Source organism: Crocodylus porosus, unplaced genomic scaffold (genome assembly GCF_001723895.1).
Source record: "Crocodylus porosus isolate Cpor-Errol unplaced genomic scaffold, CroPor_comp1, whole genome shotgun sequence".
Classification (NCBI taxonomy): domain Eukaryota; kingdom Metazoa; phylum Chordata; order Crocodylia; family Crocodylidae; genus Crocodylus; species Crocodylus porosus.
The window spans coordinates 26,443,611-26,460,493 of NW_017728909.1; the positions used below are offsets into that span (position 1 = coordinate 26,443,611).

Genomic DNA, 16,883 nt, shown 5'->3' on the forward strand with positions numbered 1-16,883 from the left:
CTTTCAGTGTGCTGCGTGCAAGAAAATATAATTGAAGTGTTGGACCATGAAATATGTAATATGTAAACCATTCATCAACATGGTTCAACAGTTCCATGATGCCACATGTCCTTGCAAATGGTGACGCTCTGACCCCTTTCCAGTCACAAATGACCTACTCTCATCAGCCCGTGACAACTTCAGACTTGATATCAACACAAAGAATGAAGTGCTGTTCTAACCTGCTCCGGGCACAGCATCCTGGGAACCACACGTCTCAGTTAAAGGCCATCAACTGTTGATGGTCGACAAGTCTGTCTATCGTAGGTAGCATGCTTTCCTGTGCTGTCCACATTAATAACAAAAGTCAGTGTGAGACTAATGAAAGCCAGCGTGGCCATTGGCAGACGCTGTAAATCAGTCTGGGACTGCAGAGGCATCAGCATGTTGATGAAACTGAAGGTCTACAAAGCCATCGTTCTCTCAACCCTCCTTGATGCTTGCAAAACCTAGACAATCTATCAGTGTCATGCCAAGAAACTATACCACTTCCACCTGTGCTGCCTGTGAAAAATACTAAAAATCAAGTGGCAGGACAAGATCCCGGACACCGAGATGCTCAGAAGATCAGCTCTCCTCAGTATTCATAGATGTTAGCGTCAGAAGGGACCTCAATAGATCATCGAGTCTGACGCCCTGCATAGGCAGGAAAGCGTGCTGGGTTCAGATGACCCCAGCCAGATGCCTATCTAACCTCCTCTTGAAGACATCCAGGGTTGGGGAGAGCACTGCCTTTCTTGGGAGACTTGTCTTGTCTCTCACTTAGGAACACTGAGGTAAAGAACTCATTAGGAGTTCAGCCTTGTCCCCCCTGTCTGTTCACTCTACTGAAACTGGTGCAAGTAAGATGGGCTGGCCACCTTTCAAGAATGTCAGACACTCACCTGGCAAAGAAAATCTACATTGAACTGTCAAATGAAGTACGCTTTCATGGCACACAAAAAAGCAGTACAAGGACACCCTAAAAGTGTCCCTAAAGAGTTTTGGCATTGACCTGGGGTTGTGGGAGAAAATTGCTCGTGGCCATCCATCCTGGAGGTCTTCAATCCAGAATGGAGCAGTGGCCTTTGAACAGCAATACATGGCAGAAGCAAAGAAGAAACTTGTGGCCAGGAAAACAAACCCTCTTGTACCCAGTCCTCATCACTTTCCTGCCTCTGCTGCAGCAGATGGTGCAGGGTAAAGATCAGGCTTATAAGCCATCTATGTACCCATGTGACCTAGCCCCCACCACCCTCTGTTCTCTTTTCTCTTTTTGTCTCTTTTTCTCTCCTTTCTCTCTTCTCCCTCCTTTTTTTCTTTTCCACTTCTTTTCTCTCTTCTTCTCCTTCCCTGCCTCCCCTGCCAGCTGGATGCAGCTGTCTTCGCCTGCAAAGGACACACCACACCCAGGTTTCCTTGGACTGGCATTTGCCTGTTGGCTTTCATTAAATCTGCCTATAATCTGAACAGCAGTAATGAGGTGTGTAGAGTTCTTGTTCTGAATGATCGAAAAATAAAGTGAATGATAACAGGCATTTGTAATATTTATGATTATGATTACAGTAATACCTCAGTTAACAAAGCCTCTGGGAGCAAAGCTCCTTTATAATAAAGTCTGCCAGCAGTGAGCTCCCTGCAGGCTGGCAGAGTTCCAGTCTGCAGGGAGCTGGGAGGAAGTGGAAGGAAGGTGGTGAGACGGGTTCCATGTGCATGTATAGTACCGCAGGGAACTCCTGTTCACTGCAGGGAGTGGAGGAAACCATGCAGGGATCCTCTTGCCGCCACTTGCCTCCATGGAGCGCCTACTGTGTGCAGAGTTGCAGCAAGGGCAGTGGTGCAGGGCTGTACCCTTCAAAGTGGCGGCAGGCACAGGGGGTGTGTCTCCAGGGCAGTGTTGGGGGGCAGCTTGCAGTAGCGAGATCCTTGCGTGGCCCCGCTGTCCCCAGCCATGGTGGGTTGTGCCCTCTGGGTGGCAGAGGCCCCCAGGGGAGGGAGGCAAGGCAGGAGCTTGCAGCCTGTTCCTGCCTCCCCATACAGATCTGGGGGGTGCGGGTCTCCCCTGCACCCTGGGAGGGGGTGTGGTGGCAGGGAGCTGCCTTGCCAGAGCCTGCAGCAGGGGGCTGTGGACCTGGGTCTGTAGCCCTGGCAGCTGGGCCCCCTCAGGCAGGTCTGCGGTTGAGGGGCACCAGCAAGGCTGTCACGGGGAGCGAGAGGCATGAGCAGGGCCAGGGAGGCTGTGAGAGGCCTTTAATTGAGTATTTAATTGTTTTTTCTTACTGTGCCCCCACCTTCTCTGAAGTCCTGGAATGCATCCGTGTACCTCCTATGTTATTTCTACCTGTGATAACAGAGTTTCTGATAACGAAATGATGTCATAGAATGCACCTACTTTGTTAACCAAGGTATTACTGTATTTAATAATTAGGGATATTACAGTTGAAAGAAGCATAAATAGCATGTCATTCAGTTCTGTTTCCAAAACAAATATTTACAGGATTTTTTTTTTTATTAACTAGTAAATTACATTTAAACTGATAGATCTGCAGCCTGTTTCAGCTTCATCCTTGGAGAGCAATTTTATTGACTATCTGGAATGTCTGCTGTTGGTTTTTTAAATATTTTTTTTTATGAATCTGAGACTATTCCATGTAGTCTTTTTTTTTTTATATTTACTATATTGGCATCTCTTTTTTTGCAAGTGGGCACTTAAAGGTGTATGGGGACTAAACACAGTTGATGCGGACACTGTCCAGATCACAATATAATTATAGAAAACTGTTTTCCATTATTTCTCTGTTCTCTGTCCTGATTTTTAGCGTGTAATGTCTTCCATTTCAGATATTTAGAATAACTATTTGAATAATACTTTATAGCACTGTCTTTTCTAGAGTTTGTAAATATTACAACACAGCATACCTGCTAAATGGTAACATTAAAAAAAAAAAAAATTACTTCATAAATCATGAAATCCCCTCCCCCAAAGGAACAGTAGAATCATAAAATTATGACCGTTTAAAAATAATTAAAAAAAGCAGGCCCTCCAACTTCTATATCCTTTGAAATGTGTAGTTTCACTTGTGGATACATTTGGTGCCATGTAAGAATGTCTCCTCTTGTTTTGTTAGGTGTATTTTGCTTCATTAATTTTGAGAATATGTTGAATATTTCATAGTCTTTGATTTGTTGCAGAAAGACTCTGATTTATGTCTCAAAGTACCACCCAGTTAACAAGACTAGTCAATACTAATACTTTAACCCATTTTCGCTTATTTATGTAGAAGTCTAATATAATTAAAGTTACATGTTTTTGGGTTCGGTAGGTTATTCTGTAAAACAGAAAATGTCCTTTGTCTTTTAGAAAACATGTAAGTAAAGATGACACAAGCTTCTCTTATACACTGAAAATGTCAGGGTTTTTTTTTTGGGGGGGGAGTGTTATTTTTATTGTTGTTTTTATTTTTTTGGGCCCTTATTCAGGCCAAAAGGTTTTCAAGATTAAGAAATTAAAGCATGGCTTCCATATTGCAAACTTAGTAGCTCCTTGCTATTTACTCTTGATTGCTTGACAGTGGTAGCTTCTAAAAAATGCTTTAACCTCTGAGTGGTTGTACTGACTTAAGTTAGACTATACACATACTTAAATTTAATATGCTATAGGCTTTGCAGGTTCAGTGTGACAAGAAATGAAAAGGTAACGTTATAATATAAGGCATGAAGACAATGTTTTGTTGTGACTTCCTGGGTTAGTGCATTAAAACCTGGAAGCTGCGTTCAGTTCAAAATGTTGGTTTATAGTAAGGAATGCTAGGTATTCAGTTGGTACGCCTGAGTGCTCGCATCCTCTGGCAGTATCAGATTGTATTTACTGTGATCAAAGTGTGGCTGCAGCCTACTTGTAGATTCGGAGCTAGCCTATAATAGTTTATTTGGGTACCAATAACGGTAGCTGTGGCAGCACAGTTCAAAATGGGTCATCCACTGGAGCCTGTGGTCCCAAGTAGGTTTTGCAGCTTTTTCTACTGTGGTTACATTGGTGCTGCTTCTGGCACTGGAGCTAGCTAGGGTAAAGGCTGTTCAGGTATTTTTACATGAGATGCAGTCACATATTTTGACTGAAGTACAGACCTGGCTACTTTAAACCACAGAGAACACTTTTGTGTGGTGGTGTTATTTTTGGTCCATTGTCATTTTTGAGAGAGAGAGGTGGTTAAATTAACCATGGCAGTGAGAAGGCAGGCAGGGTAGATACGCACCTTAATAGACTAAGACACGTGCACACACAGGACCACTTTTTTAAAACTATGCTTAACACGGTCCAGTTTGTGGATAATTTCTTGTTCTGCAATTTCCCAGTCAAGCTGGTTTTTATTTTATTTTTTTAAATTTTTGCCTGAGGTCAGTAGTGGAGTATCTGGGGTTGAAGTGTTCTGCCACAGGCTTTTGTGCCTTTCTGTAGTTGATGTCAGGTGAGGGTTCATTCGTTCTTAAAGGATCCATGTTCATTCAGTCTTGAGAGACACCAGGGGGCAGTAAAAGCATTGTAGTAAATGCAAAATGTGCTGTCTGTTGAAATAATGTACAAGAACCTATAGCAGTCAGTTTAGAAGCAGTTTTCTTAGCAAAATGTGGGGTTTTAATATTAGACTTTAAAATTTGTGGAAATAACTGTATGTTACTGCTGAACAGCACAAAGGCTGAAGTAAAGATTGAGCTCTTTTGTACTAGGTCTGGTACAAATATACAGGAGTCCTCAGTATGTGCCCTGTTGCTGCTGATATTTCTCTTCATTTACTCCTCCATCATAGGAAGGAAACCTTTAATTTATGAAATCTGTTTCAGAAAACTAATGAAGTTAAAGGCAGAACCCATTTTTGGAAAATGCTATAAATGGAAGATTGGAGAAAGTAGAAGAAAAATAACCGAAGCCATTAGAAAAGTTTGGATTTGGAAGCTATTACAAAATCACATTTTAAGTTAACGTGTTAATCTCGAGCCTTCACCTGTTACAAAAAAAATCATTTTGATACCTAAAACTCTGGAAGGCTTAACTCCTAGTCTTTTTGTACAGTATTTGTTCATAAATAAACCATTCTTTCTATACAAAGCCATGTACACTTGTAATATTTAGATAACTGAAAAAATTGAGACTCTCTTCATATATTAATCACGTTGCATTTAAGGAAATGAATTTGCGTATTTCAACACTTTTTTTAATGTATTCAAATAATTGAACTGGTGCCAGTTTATCTCTGAATCTTAAGGCAAAGTGCAAGGGATTTAAGAAAATAATTGGTCTTCTCCATTCTTTCATTCCCTGGAGATCTCGGAACAACAGAGACTCCCTATGCCCGAAGAAAGGTGATTGTGCCCAAAAGCTTGCACAGAACTTTTTTCCAACTACCCTGTTTGTCTAATAAAAAATATCACATCTACCCAAAGAACCTGGCCTGCCTTGGCCTTCTCCTACATTTAAAAATGAACAAAATAATTCCTATTACTTTACATGGTACAAGTAAGAGATGTATATATGTTATACATGTTTTTATATATATCTTGTGTATATATATATATATATATATATCTTAAATAACAGGAGCGAAGCTGTGATTTTTAGTAGAGAATGGTAGCCTTGAAGGATGTGTATGATTGCTTACATTTTTAAACGAGGTTGTAGGGTTAATGAAACTTTTAATACAGAGGCTGTCTTTCTCCAAAACATTGTTTAACTTCTGTTTCAGTCAATACCTATCTTCCTATTTTTATATGTAGAAATTTTAGTGGTGTGATTACAATTCCCTTGTTCTGGCAATTAGCCTTCTCTTGGACCTCGTACTGTTGCCCTTTCACTATTTCCCTAGGCACAGAGTGGTCATATAAACAGAACTAAACCCCCTTCTTCCTCCATCCCAAAATAGCTTCAAAACAAAACAATCCAAAATCTTTCAAAAATGTATTTATCATATTGAAGCCCCGTGAGAGGCTTCAAGAACAACCTCTAAGCAACCAAATTCCCTTGTTATAAGAGGAAATTGCTTGTTCAGTTGTTAGCTCTGTTTCCTAGAGTTGGCTGACACAACCTGGTTGGCTGTGTAGACTCTGAATGTAATTGGGATTATCCTTGGTCTCTGGAGTACCTGCTTGAGACTTCCTCAACCTTGAAGCCTATATATTTACTGCTGTTTGAGCAAACATCTACTGCTATTCAGTATCGTAATTCTATTGCACAAATCCATGGCCAGAAAGTGGAATTTGTGTTTGTGGAAGGTGTTAAATGGTAGTACTTGAGTCTGTAGTAACAAGAAGGCTAGGGAGAGACATTATGCATAAACTGGTTGAAGATCCCCTCCTGACTCAAGTCAACTCGCAGGCTCTCTGCATCCCAGGATTCACAGAAGCTTAGGACTGGAAGGGACCTCATGAGATCATCAGGTCCAGCTCCTCTACTCTGGGCAGGAAAGACTGCTGGGGTCAAAAACCCCAGCAAGTTGTACATTGCACCTTCCTCACAAGCACTGGGGTGGACAGGCTAACCTTGACCCATGCTGTCTGCTCCAGCTGAGGCTGTCATAGTGCTGAGGCAGCAAAGCTGCTGTTCTGTAGCCATGGGCCTGCCTGTGCCTGGAGGAACTGTTCTTGCTTCCTGCAGGGAGGGGAAATGGGGGTGGGGAGGGGTCATGTGTTGTGCAGCCCATCGGGGATGGACCTTGCTTGGCTGCATTTGGGTACCCTTGGCCATGAATGACTGGTGCCTCCCGAAACTGGGGGGCACCATTTGTAGTTTGTCGTGAGCAGGGACTGCCCATAGGTGCTGCCGCCAGCAGGGGGTAGGGTGAACAGGGACTGCCTGCAGGTGCCAGCGTTGACATCGGCGGTGGTGGGGGGTGGTGAACAATGACTGTCCACAGAAGCTGGTGGCTTCAGTGGCGGCCTATCCCGGGGGTTGTGGGGGGACGGGACACATGCCTTCCCACACGTCAGCTATGCCCTTGACAGTACTGGAAGGCAGGAAGGCATGCTGTAGCACCCCTTCCCCCCAGCTTCTGGCCTGGGCCACTGCAGGCATCTAACTGCCTTTCTGGATTCAAAAGTGAACGTTAATTCACTTCATTATCAGTTCGGTCTACATAGCTTAGAGAAACCTGTGAAAATTGAATTGATTCAGCCTTGGTTTTTTTGACTCTTTGTACTTAGCCTAAAAGTTCAGACTTCATTCAACAATAAACTGTATTGGTAAGTGTGATGGTAGAACTAGATCAATTTAAAAGGCAAATCATGTCCTTTTTGGATTTCGAGCTGAATTTGTGTAAAGAACATGAATGAAGAGCTGCACTCAGTAATTCTTCAATATCTTAATTTTACTTATTTTTTTGGATTATAGTTTCATAGTTTCTAGGGTTGGAAGGGACCTGAGTAGATCATCTAGTCCGACCCCCTGCCATGGCAGGAAAGAGTACTGGGGTCAAATGACCCCAGCAAGGTGTTCATCTAACCTCCTCTTAAAGACCCCCAGGGTAGGACACTGTACCACTTCTCTTGGAAGTTGGTTCCACATCCTAGCCGCCCTGACCGTGAAGTAGCGCCTCCTGATATCTAGCCTAAATCTACCTTCTGCCAGCTTGTGACCGTTATTCCTGGTCACTCCTGGCAGTGCTTGGGCTGAAAGCTGAGCTGAAAGAAAAATAGTATTTTAACTTTTGAGTTGCAGCTGAGTGGTGGTAACAATTAAGTCATCTAAAGCAATTTTTCGATGAGTGCTGAACTTTCAAACTAACGTCTTTTAGACTAATCATTAAGATACTGCTGTAGATTTACACATCTCGAGAACTTTCTGGTTTAGCTTGAGGCAAGGTATGGTAAACTGGCCTCATTTCTGGGGTGAGAAAAGTCAAAGGTGACAGCATGAACACATCCTTTTGTAGGCTAGTAATCTATCTTTTCAATCTGCCAGACATGATCAAGATCAGGGGTTTCAAACTTATCTGCCCCTGGGGGCTAGATGAGTGATGTGAGACTGATCCATGGGCCTGATGAACAGGATGAGGCCAGCTCCACTAGCCATATCAGGCCCACAGACTCTTTCACTCCCCTCCCCCTTCCCAACCCTTTTCTCTCCAAGTACTTACTCTGACTAGTTCAGTACTGTGCCATATGTAGCACCTACGTTAACTAGATTTGGATGCAAGATACACTTGGTGTCTGCTGTAGCTGGTCCTAGGCAGGTGCTGCATGTGTTGGTCCTAGATCAGCCAGAGTGAACACTGGATCTGGCATGTGGGGGACCCATGGATCCTTCCTCTTTCATCCCATATGTCAGATTAGCACCTACTCTGGATCTTCAGGACTTTAGCTGCATATACAATCCACCCAAAACTCTGGGCTGTGTGTTGTGGCTGAGTGTCCTGGCCTGGTCCAGCCCTGCACACAGGTCTGGTACAGCACACGTTGCTTTTGGGTCAACTTGAGACCCAGAGCCAGCACTGGAGGCCAGATATGGCTTTGTGGGCTGCAGGCCATATCTTTGACACTCCTTATGATTTATTAGAATAATACTTGCCACTTTGGAGAAACTTTGTGTAGAGTAAAATTAAGGGAATTGGAGGTACTATTTCCTGCAAAAAAAGCTTTTGAGTATATTGGGCTAAGAACATTATTGCTGTAGTAGTCAACTGATTTCCATACTATCATTCTGTTAAGGTAGTGGTCTCTAACCTTTTTAGGTACCAGCTCACTTTTTGAATTAAAGTGCAACCCAGGATCTACTGTGTGCCTCACTAGGTGGGCAGGGGGCGCCACTCGCAGAGCAGCTGCAGCTGGGCTTGGGGCACAAAGCCTAGTGTGCAGTGGCAGCCTCCTCAGCCCAGCACACAGATGGGGGGGGGTGATGTGTCCCCCTGGGCCTCCGCCAGAATGTGTGCAGCAGCGGGAGCCCCTCTGCATGCCTGGCTGAGCTGCCTGGGCTCCAATAATCTCACCACCCAGCCCAGCTGAGGCCCCACTCACCTGACGACAGGGGATGCAGCAGGGCGTGGAGGGGGATTGTCCCACTCACCCAGCCAGGCTCCGGCGACATGGGGCAATGCTCAGCCCAATGGCAGGATGCACGTGGTGTCACTCCATTCCCAGAGCAGCTGCAACTCTGTATCTGTTTGGTGGGGGCTGAGCGTGCATGTACATGCGCGCTTAGGGCCCCCAGACTGAGATTGAGATTGACTGTCAGAGGCTCCATGATTGACCAGTTGATCATGATAGACTGGTTGGCGATTACTGTGTTAAGGTTTTTAATACAAATAATTACTACATCTCCTGCCAAATCAATGTCAGAATTGTAAGTGACCCTATTGTCTATTGTTTGCTCAAAACATCTGAATTAAATAGATTTCCTGGAGATAAACTTTCTTTAAATAGGTTAACTGCGTATCCTTCTTTTCAGATAAGTGTGCACGTACCCTTGAGTCTTCATTGCTGTGGCAAATTCCAAAATTATTGACATTCTTAAAGGCAGAATAATTAGCTTAATCATCTTCAATATCTCCCAGTTGTGTGCATCTAATATTTAACAAAGCCACCAAAATGTGCAATGTAAAAACAAAGCATTTTAGAGACTGTGCTTAGAGTCCATTTCTCTCTAATTTTCTAACCTTGTTCGCTTTGTTGCCATTTTAAAGTTTATTCTAGCACTATAACTGTTTTGACACCTTTTAATCTATATTTTTAAAATGTAAAATTGATTTAAACAAACAAACCACCCACATGTTCCCTGCTTTCTTTGTCACTATTCTCATTATTAGTTTTGTGTCTCCTTTATTTTCTTTTTCACATTTGTCATTCAGTGTTGTTGTATTTAGTTTTTCTTGCCTGATTCCTTGTGGTCACATACTAGGCAATACTACTTTTGCCACTCAGTTCAGTGGAGGTAGGATCCCCTGCCTGGAAATCATATATACATTTCCCTGTAAATTATGCCAAAGTAAAGCTCAATAGAGCCTGTTCTGTGATGAATACATAACATTTTTGCATTGGTTACCTCCTGTAGTGGTGGTGTAAATCTTTTTTTTTATGACCCTTTTAATTTGAGTTGATTAAAATCTGTATTCTAGAGTCCTTCGAAGTTGGACTTGGCCTAAAGGTTCAATCCCAGGTTGGGCTAGATGATTTATTGCGGTCCCTTCCAGCCCTACTTTTTCTATGAAATGTCATGCAGCTTCTCCAGAAGACTTTTGGGGTCCTGTGCTAGTAACGCATTTGCTTCGGTCAGGGCACCTAGTCCCTAAGGTGCTCTAAACCTTCTGGTTTCCCTTGAAGTTTTTGGGGCATGCTCCATCTTCCTGACAGCTCCATATTCTGAAAAGTCCTGGTGTTTCTTCCTCTTGGGCTGCCTCTGCTGCAAGGACTAAAGCACCTTTATTGCTCTTCAATCCCATCTCAACATTTCTGCAGCTCTTTCTCTCTTTTTCTATTAGCTGCAGAACCTAAGTGATTCCTATTTAAGAAGAAAAAGATGGAATTGTACACTTTTGCTTCCTTAGGACAGGGGTCAGCTGAGCAACCAACTCATGAATTTTACCTCCTTTAAGTAGCACCACTTGCTATTTTATCAAAAGAAATGATGGATGTAAGAACTAAGCCAAAAAATCTGACTAAAGAAAAAGAGAAATAGGGAGCTCATGAATTATTGTGGCTGACTGAAAGAAAAGTTGTATTGAAAGAAATTAAAATACTACCTCTGGTTATTCTGAATTTAAACAGTCCAAGAACAAGGCAGGAAAGACCCTTGGTTTCACCTTCCTACTCTCCAGAATGAGGAGACAATCAAAGGGTGAGTCCCAAATTCATACTGTTTGCTAGGCATAGTTCAGGTAGTAGCCCTGGCTTCATGGTTCAGGATGCACATTCCCAAGGTGCAGACCTCTTTCCTGTTGTATGCTCCTGTAACTAGGAGTTTTAGTAAGTCCTCTCTAGCACCCCCTGCAAATTCCACAGAATTTCATAGATTTGATTTCATAGACATTAGGGCTGGAAGGGACCTCGGAAGATCATCGAGTCCAGCCCCCATCCAAAGGGCAGGAAGTCAGCTGGGGTCATAGGATCCCAGCAAGATAAGCATCCAATTTGCTCTTGAAGGTGTTCAGTGTAGGTGCTTGAACTACCTCCGCTGGCAGGCTGTTCCAGACCTTGGGGGCTTGGACAGTAAAGAAATTCTTCTTTATGTCCAGCCTGAAACAGTCTCGCAGTAGTTCATGACCATTCGACCTCGTCATCCCTTGGGGTGCTCTGGTGAACAAACGTTCCTCCAGATCCTGGTGGTCACCCCTGATAAACTTATAGGTGGCCACCAGATCACCCCTGAGCCTGTGCTTTTCCAGGCTAAAGAGGCCCATGGCTCCTATGAGTCTTCTAACAATTAATTTTTTTCAGCTACAAAACACACATAGCACATAATATGTAGAACATGTTTTGCACCGAGTTTCTGAATGCAGTTATTTACTTAAAACTAAGAAGTTAATTCAGACTCAGAAAGCAAACACAGAGTACACTACTGCCCTTTACTAGCTCATCCTTCCCTTTTGTCCATTTGTGTTCAAGGAGACATCAGGGTTGTTCTCCCCACCATACTTGGCTCTAGCATCAGCTTCCCTGCAGCTTGAGCTGGTGAAAATGTTTAGGCAGAAGAGAGAATCGAGTTGCACTTTGTAGACTAAATGAGCTGAACTTCAGACTAACACTAACTACTGCTCTATTGTTCAGGGCAATTCCACTTCAGTGCAAGAGCACCTAAGCTAAGAACCCCTTTCTTGTTATCCCTGGAACTACTTGTTGGCATTGGATCTATGGCCCAGATACTTTGTTCCAGGCAGACCCAAACCCTCAGACTGACCATGATCTTTCCATTTGATAATAGGCAAATTTTATTGATGCATAGTGATAGCAGGTATGAATAATACAGGCAATTCTGTATCTACAAGTACCAGGGCTGTCATTGGAGTCAAAGTACATCTGGCCTCCTGCCCCCCAGTGGGGTGGATGAGATGGTCTGGTGGTATGCCCTCTGTCCCTGGTGCCTCAGGTTCTCCTCTCAGGGACCCTTTGCTTCTCTGAAATCCCTTCTTTTATCTTTTTTCTTTCTGTGATGAGACTTCATTTCTGGCCATCACTGATTAGTCTCTCAGTGGTCATCATACTGTCCACGTTCTGTCCTGTCAGCATATTCCTTTGTTTCACAAGCCCATTACATGCATACATCCTAATTTAGGCTTTCCCCGTGTCCTCCTAATTTGGTCTCTTCCCCCAAACCAGAGAGCCCAAGGGCTCTCAGTTGGGCACTGTGACCTGGTGCTACCTTATGTCATCAAGGCAGCATGCTCTCCAGTGCTGTCTTGATTTCAGAATTTTCAAGAGGCATTGATTTTTTAAATTGGATTGGTTCCTTTGATGAAAGATTAGTGTTCTCAGACACAAAATCAACACATTTTATATTCTTTATGCACCTCTTTTCAATTCCAGACACACTGCATACAGTAAGAGCATAAAGTTTATCAAAGTACAAGATGCTTCCATATGTCATTAATTTAAGAGACAAAACTTCATAACCAAATGCTACAATCTTTGACAGAAACTCACAAGTTAAAATTCAATAAAGAACGAATCTTCAAAAGATGCAAATACAACCTTAAACTGAAGTGAGTGTTCAGGAACACCCTCCCCCAGGTTAGTCTTAAGTACATGAGAACTAAATTAGGGGTTACACAGCTGTTAGTGAAGACCCAACTTAAAGATACTGAAAGTGCATGGGTATAAAGTGAGGGTAAAAATTCCATGGGCAAATCACTGGTTCAAGGAGATGAGGAAAACTTCTTTTTTTTCGAAACCAAACTTCTGCTCAATTTGTAAACTGAACACGTTTGAATTAGAAGCACCAGACACGATGAACACGAGCCTACTTTGTCATCTTTTTGGCCTCCTCTTCTGCACAGTAGAGTTGTACTTTAAATTCCATTCACTGCTGCTAACTCAAGCAGCACAATACTTTTTCTTCCCCACCTATACTGTTAACTTGCCTTTATGCTTCCCACTACTGTCCTTAAATGCTTCCTCATACTGCTGGGTTCTTATTTGCCTAACTGTTGCCCTGATGTCATTCTATGATGCAAGTCTGTGGTAAGAAAGTAGTTGCTGGGTATAGTCAGACTTGTGACGTCTCCTATAGATAATTGCCTACCACCAACTCTGCAGGCCAGCCCCTGGAACTCAGTTCCATATTGTTCTGCTAGTCATGTTCAACTGGGAGCCAGCCACAAAATCAATAGTGAGGCTATTTCATGAAGGTATCAATATTTTTATCTTGTCCTAACAAATGATTCAGAAATGGCATGTTAACACAAGACTGCAGTAAGCTACAAATGAGATGTTTCATAAGGATTCAAAGCTATACCTTTGTCAGTGACAACAGTACACAGGTATCTAACACAGTATTGAAATTTTAATTTTAAAACCTCTTGTTGCTTGCCTATTTTTCCCCTTGTATAAATATAAGGTTGCTCTTACAGTACGAACATTGCAATTGTGCTCCTGTTTATGGAAAGAAAGATACGCAAAAAAAGGGGTGTCCTTGGGGTAGTAATTAGATCATGTGATATGAGGCTTTGGGTTGTTTGGTATTCACATGATGGGGTTGGGAGGAAACTCTATCTCTGTGTGGTTTACTTGTGTATGTGGGAGGTGTCTGGTGATATAGACATTCCTGACTTCGCTGTTGTGGAGTGCAGGATTTAGAGGCAGAGGCTGAAGCTAGAACATTTGGTCAAAAGCTAGAAAAAGCTTGAAAATTTTCCCCAAGTGAGAGGCAGCTTCTTGGTGCTAGAGGAGAAACCTAGAATAGGAGCAATTTTACATTTTGAGTGGCAGGCTGTCAGTATCCCAGAATTGTAGAGGAGGTGCTTCACTTTAAAATATAGGGACAGCTACAATTTTGTATGTCCAAGTAAGGAAGGTCAGAATGAGTAGTTGAGTCTGTTTTTTGTTTTTGTTTTTTCCTGGATTGGGTTTCTTGTTCATTTTTCTAACTTCTAATAAACTTCAGTGCACTGTATTTTGTGTTGCATTGATCCCATGATTCAGATCTACTGTTTGTCTTGAGGGGTTAGGAAGACCGTTTTCCCCTTTTTGAATGCCTTTGGTTTTGGGTAGGACTTTTGGGGGGGTTTATTTGTTTTGTTTTTCCTTCCTTCCTGCTTCGGATTACCTGAGTATGTTTTAGCTAACAAATCACCTGCCATTACAGTGGTGCACACCAGGCACTGATGTTGTCCTTGTCTCTCTCCTGCTTTCTTCCTTCTGCACTTTGTATGTTTTTTGTTACTACACACCTTTGCAGCTGAGGTGTGTTGGGGGAGGTAGAAAGGAAAGTGTGTTGCAAGTTTGCCTGCATCTGCTAAGGACTGGACTTGACCTAGGAGGTCCTTACCAGTCCTATGTTCTTATGGAGTAAAAATTAGATTGTTAAAAGATACATTTTTACCCTTGATGTGCTGGAGGGATTTTCATGCCAGAGATACCATAGGCAGAAGGCAGGGCAGGTTGGCAGCTGACTTCAGATTAGCATGGCTAACTCTAACTCTCTCTTTCCTCTGGGATACCATATTAAGAAATGTATAAATACTTAAGTAGATTGGCATATACCCTGTATCTGTTGTGTACACTTCTTAAAATTTCATCTATACAGTGAAATTACACTTGTCATTAAATGAGAAACCAAGGACTCAAGGATGGCTTTGTTATTTCATAGTACAGTTAGTAATAAGTATTTCAACAGGTTGGACAGTATTTATCATATTGTACTACAAGCTGGTCATATCGCACTAATTTCCTTTAGTAATTTTTGTTTTGTGATAACTTTTTAATAAAGAAAAAGCACCCAAGTGGGTAGTCAGTTGATGAGTGTGCATCTCCCAAGCACAGACCTCACACGTATATAGTAAAAATGTATCTTTTCCTGTTTCCAGACGCACTGTTAAAGTCACTTAGCAATTTACTGTCATGTCGTATTACATAAAATTGTGCTGCTATATCGCAGCTCATAACACAGTTTAAGTGGTAATGTTTTGAAGGTAATTTATGGGTAGCATGAGAGAATTACTAATCGAAACAGTAATAGGATTGGAACAGCTGTGAGAGCCAGCCAGGAAATTGTTCTTCCTTCCTGCAGTAACTTAGACATGTTGTAATTGTTACTTTATGCTTGCAGTTCTTTCATGAACAGACAGTTTATTTGCTAGTTGTATTTTTTGTTTTACTTTGCAATCTTAATTAGCAGCCACATTTGTAGAGCATAGGTATCTATTGTTAAATGTAGTTTTGTGTATAAATGTTTATTTTGAGGCCTTTTAGAACAGGGACAGAGAATTATTTCGGGCAGAGGGCCACTTACCCAGTTTTGGCAAGCTGTTGAGGGCCACATGGGTAGCCTTGCCCCTTGACAGGTGCTCTGCCCTCTGGTCACCATCTTGGGACTAATGTCTCAATGTCTTGGGACCAATGTCCCAGGGCCAGCACCAGTGGGGCCCAGAGCAGGGCACAGGCTGGCAGGGGTCTGTGGAGCCAGGCTGGAGGGGGGAGCTGGCTTGGCTCCATAGAGGCCCTGCCAGCTGGGACTCTGTATCCCTGCTGCCCTGCTCTGGGCCCTGCTGGTGCTGGCCCTGGGGCACATGGGTGTGGGCCCTGTGCTCCTGCTGGCTCCTCGCCAGCTCACTCCCAGTGCACCCTCAGCCCATGGTGCAGGTAGTGGGTAGCACACAGCCCTGACCCCCTGCTGACTGGCAGGGAATGAGCTGGTGTGGAGCACAGGGAAAAGTGGCCCCTCCCCTACCCCGTGGTTGGTGCTCCCTGATGCAGCTGCTCGCAGCCCATGTGGGGCTGTCCTGAGCAGGCACAGGCAGCCCCATGCAAGCTGTGAGCGGCTGCAGCATGGGGCGCCAGCCACGGGGCGAGCAAGGGGCTGCTCTTCCCCTGCACTCAGCACCACTGCCCAGCGCTGCAAGTGGGAGGTGGGGGGCTCTGCTGCTGCTGCTGCCCATCCCTGTTCTAGAATATGTATTAGGATAAACACATATTTAAAATAAAAACTCATTAGTTTAGAACTTGCTATAAAGTGGTACAAGCTTTCATACTGCATAAATCATCAGAATTTCTGAAATGCATTTCACTTTTTTCCCTGACTAAAATGCAAATGTTTGTTATTGCTACAGTAATTACCTTCACATGTTGCTAAAATCTCAACCAAACTTGAGTGATCCTCATGTTGTTCCAGATTTTTCATTTTTGATGAGTCTTAAAGTCAGACAATGGAATGGCGTTGACCAGTTTAAGTTGGCTATCCTTTACTTCATTGTTTAAAAGGTGTAGGAAAAAGTGAAGCTACTTGTACTGTGCAATGCCTGACAGAAATTATTACTTTATCAGTATAAACCTGTTATTTTCACTAACATATTTTTAAATGTGAGCATAATTGAAAGGTTTGCATTTTCTAAAGTTTGATGTCATTTTAGGTAAAACTCACACGAATGTACAGTGTAAATTTCACAATATTTTTTAATTTTGTTTAAGTCAGGGATAAATCTAAAAAATAATAAATTCACCTTAAATAGAGGCCGAATGTGTTACAATCTGAAAAGCAGATGACTGGCTAATCTTGGGACATAGCCTTTTATACTGGGATCCTCTAGGCTTACAAGCTTATTGTTCCAAGTATCTCCAAAGTATGTAAATTAACACTTTGCCTTAAAACAGGGGTTTTCAACCTTTTTTAACAAGTGTACCTCTTCTTCCTCAAAGTTTCAGCTCATGTATCCCTTTACATTTTTTTTTTT

General features: G+C 42.8%; 1 protein-coding gene and 1 long non-coding RNA gene across 2 annotated transcripts in view; both read left to right on the forward strand.

Moving 5' to 3' along the window:
* Positions 1-16,883, forward strand: part of WDR70 (WD repeat domain 70) — a 261,442-nt gene that overhangs the window by 21,568 nt on the left and 222,991 nt on the right. The window lies entirely within an intron of this gene.
* Positions 676-16,883, forward strand: part of LOC109307846 — a 21,441-nt gene continuing 5,233 nt past the window's right edge. The window contains exons 1-2 of the long non-coding RNA XR_002100373.1: positions 676-856; positions 4,289-4,292. This is a non-coding gene — a long non-coding RNA (uncharacterized LOC109307846). The remainder of the gene's footprint in view (positions 857-4,288; positions 4,293-16,883) is intronic.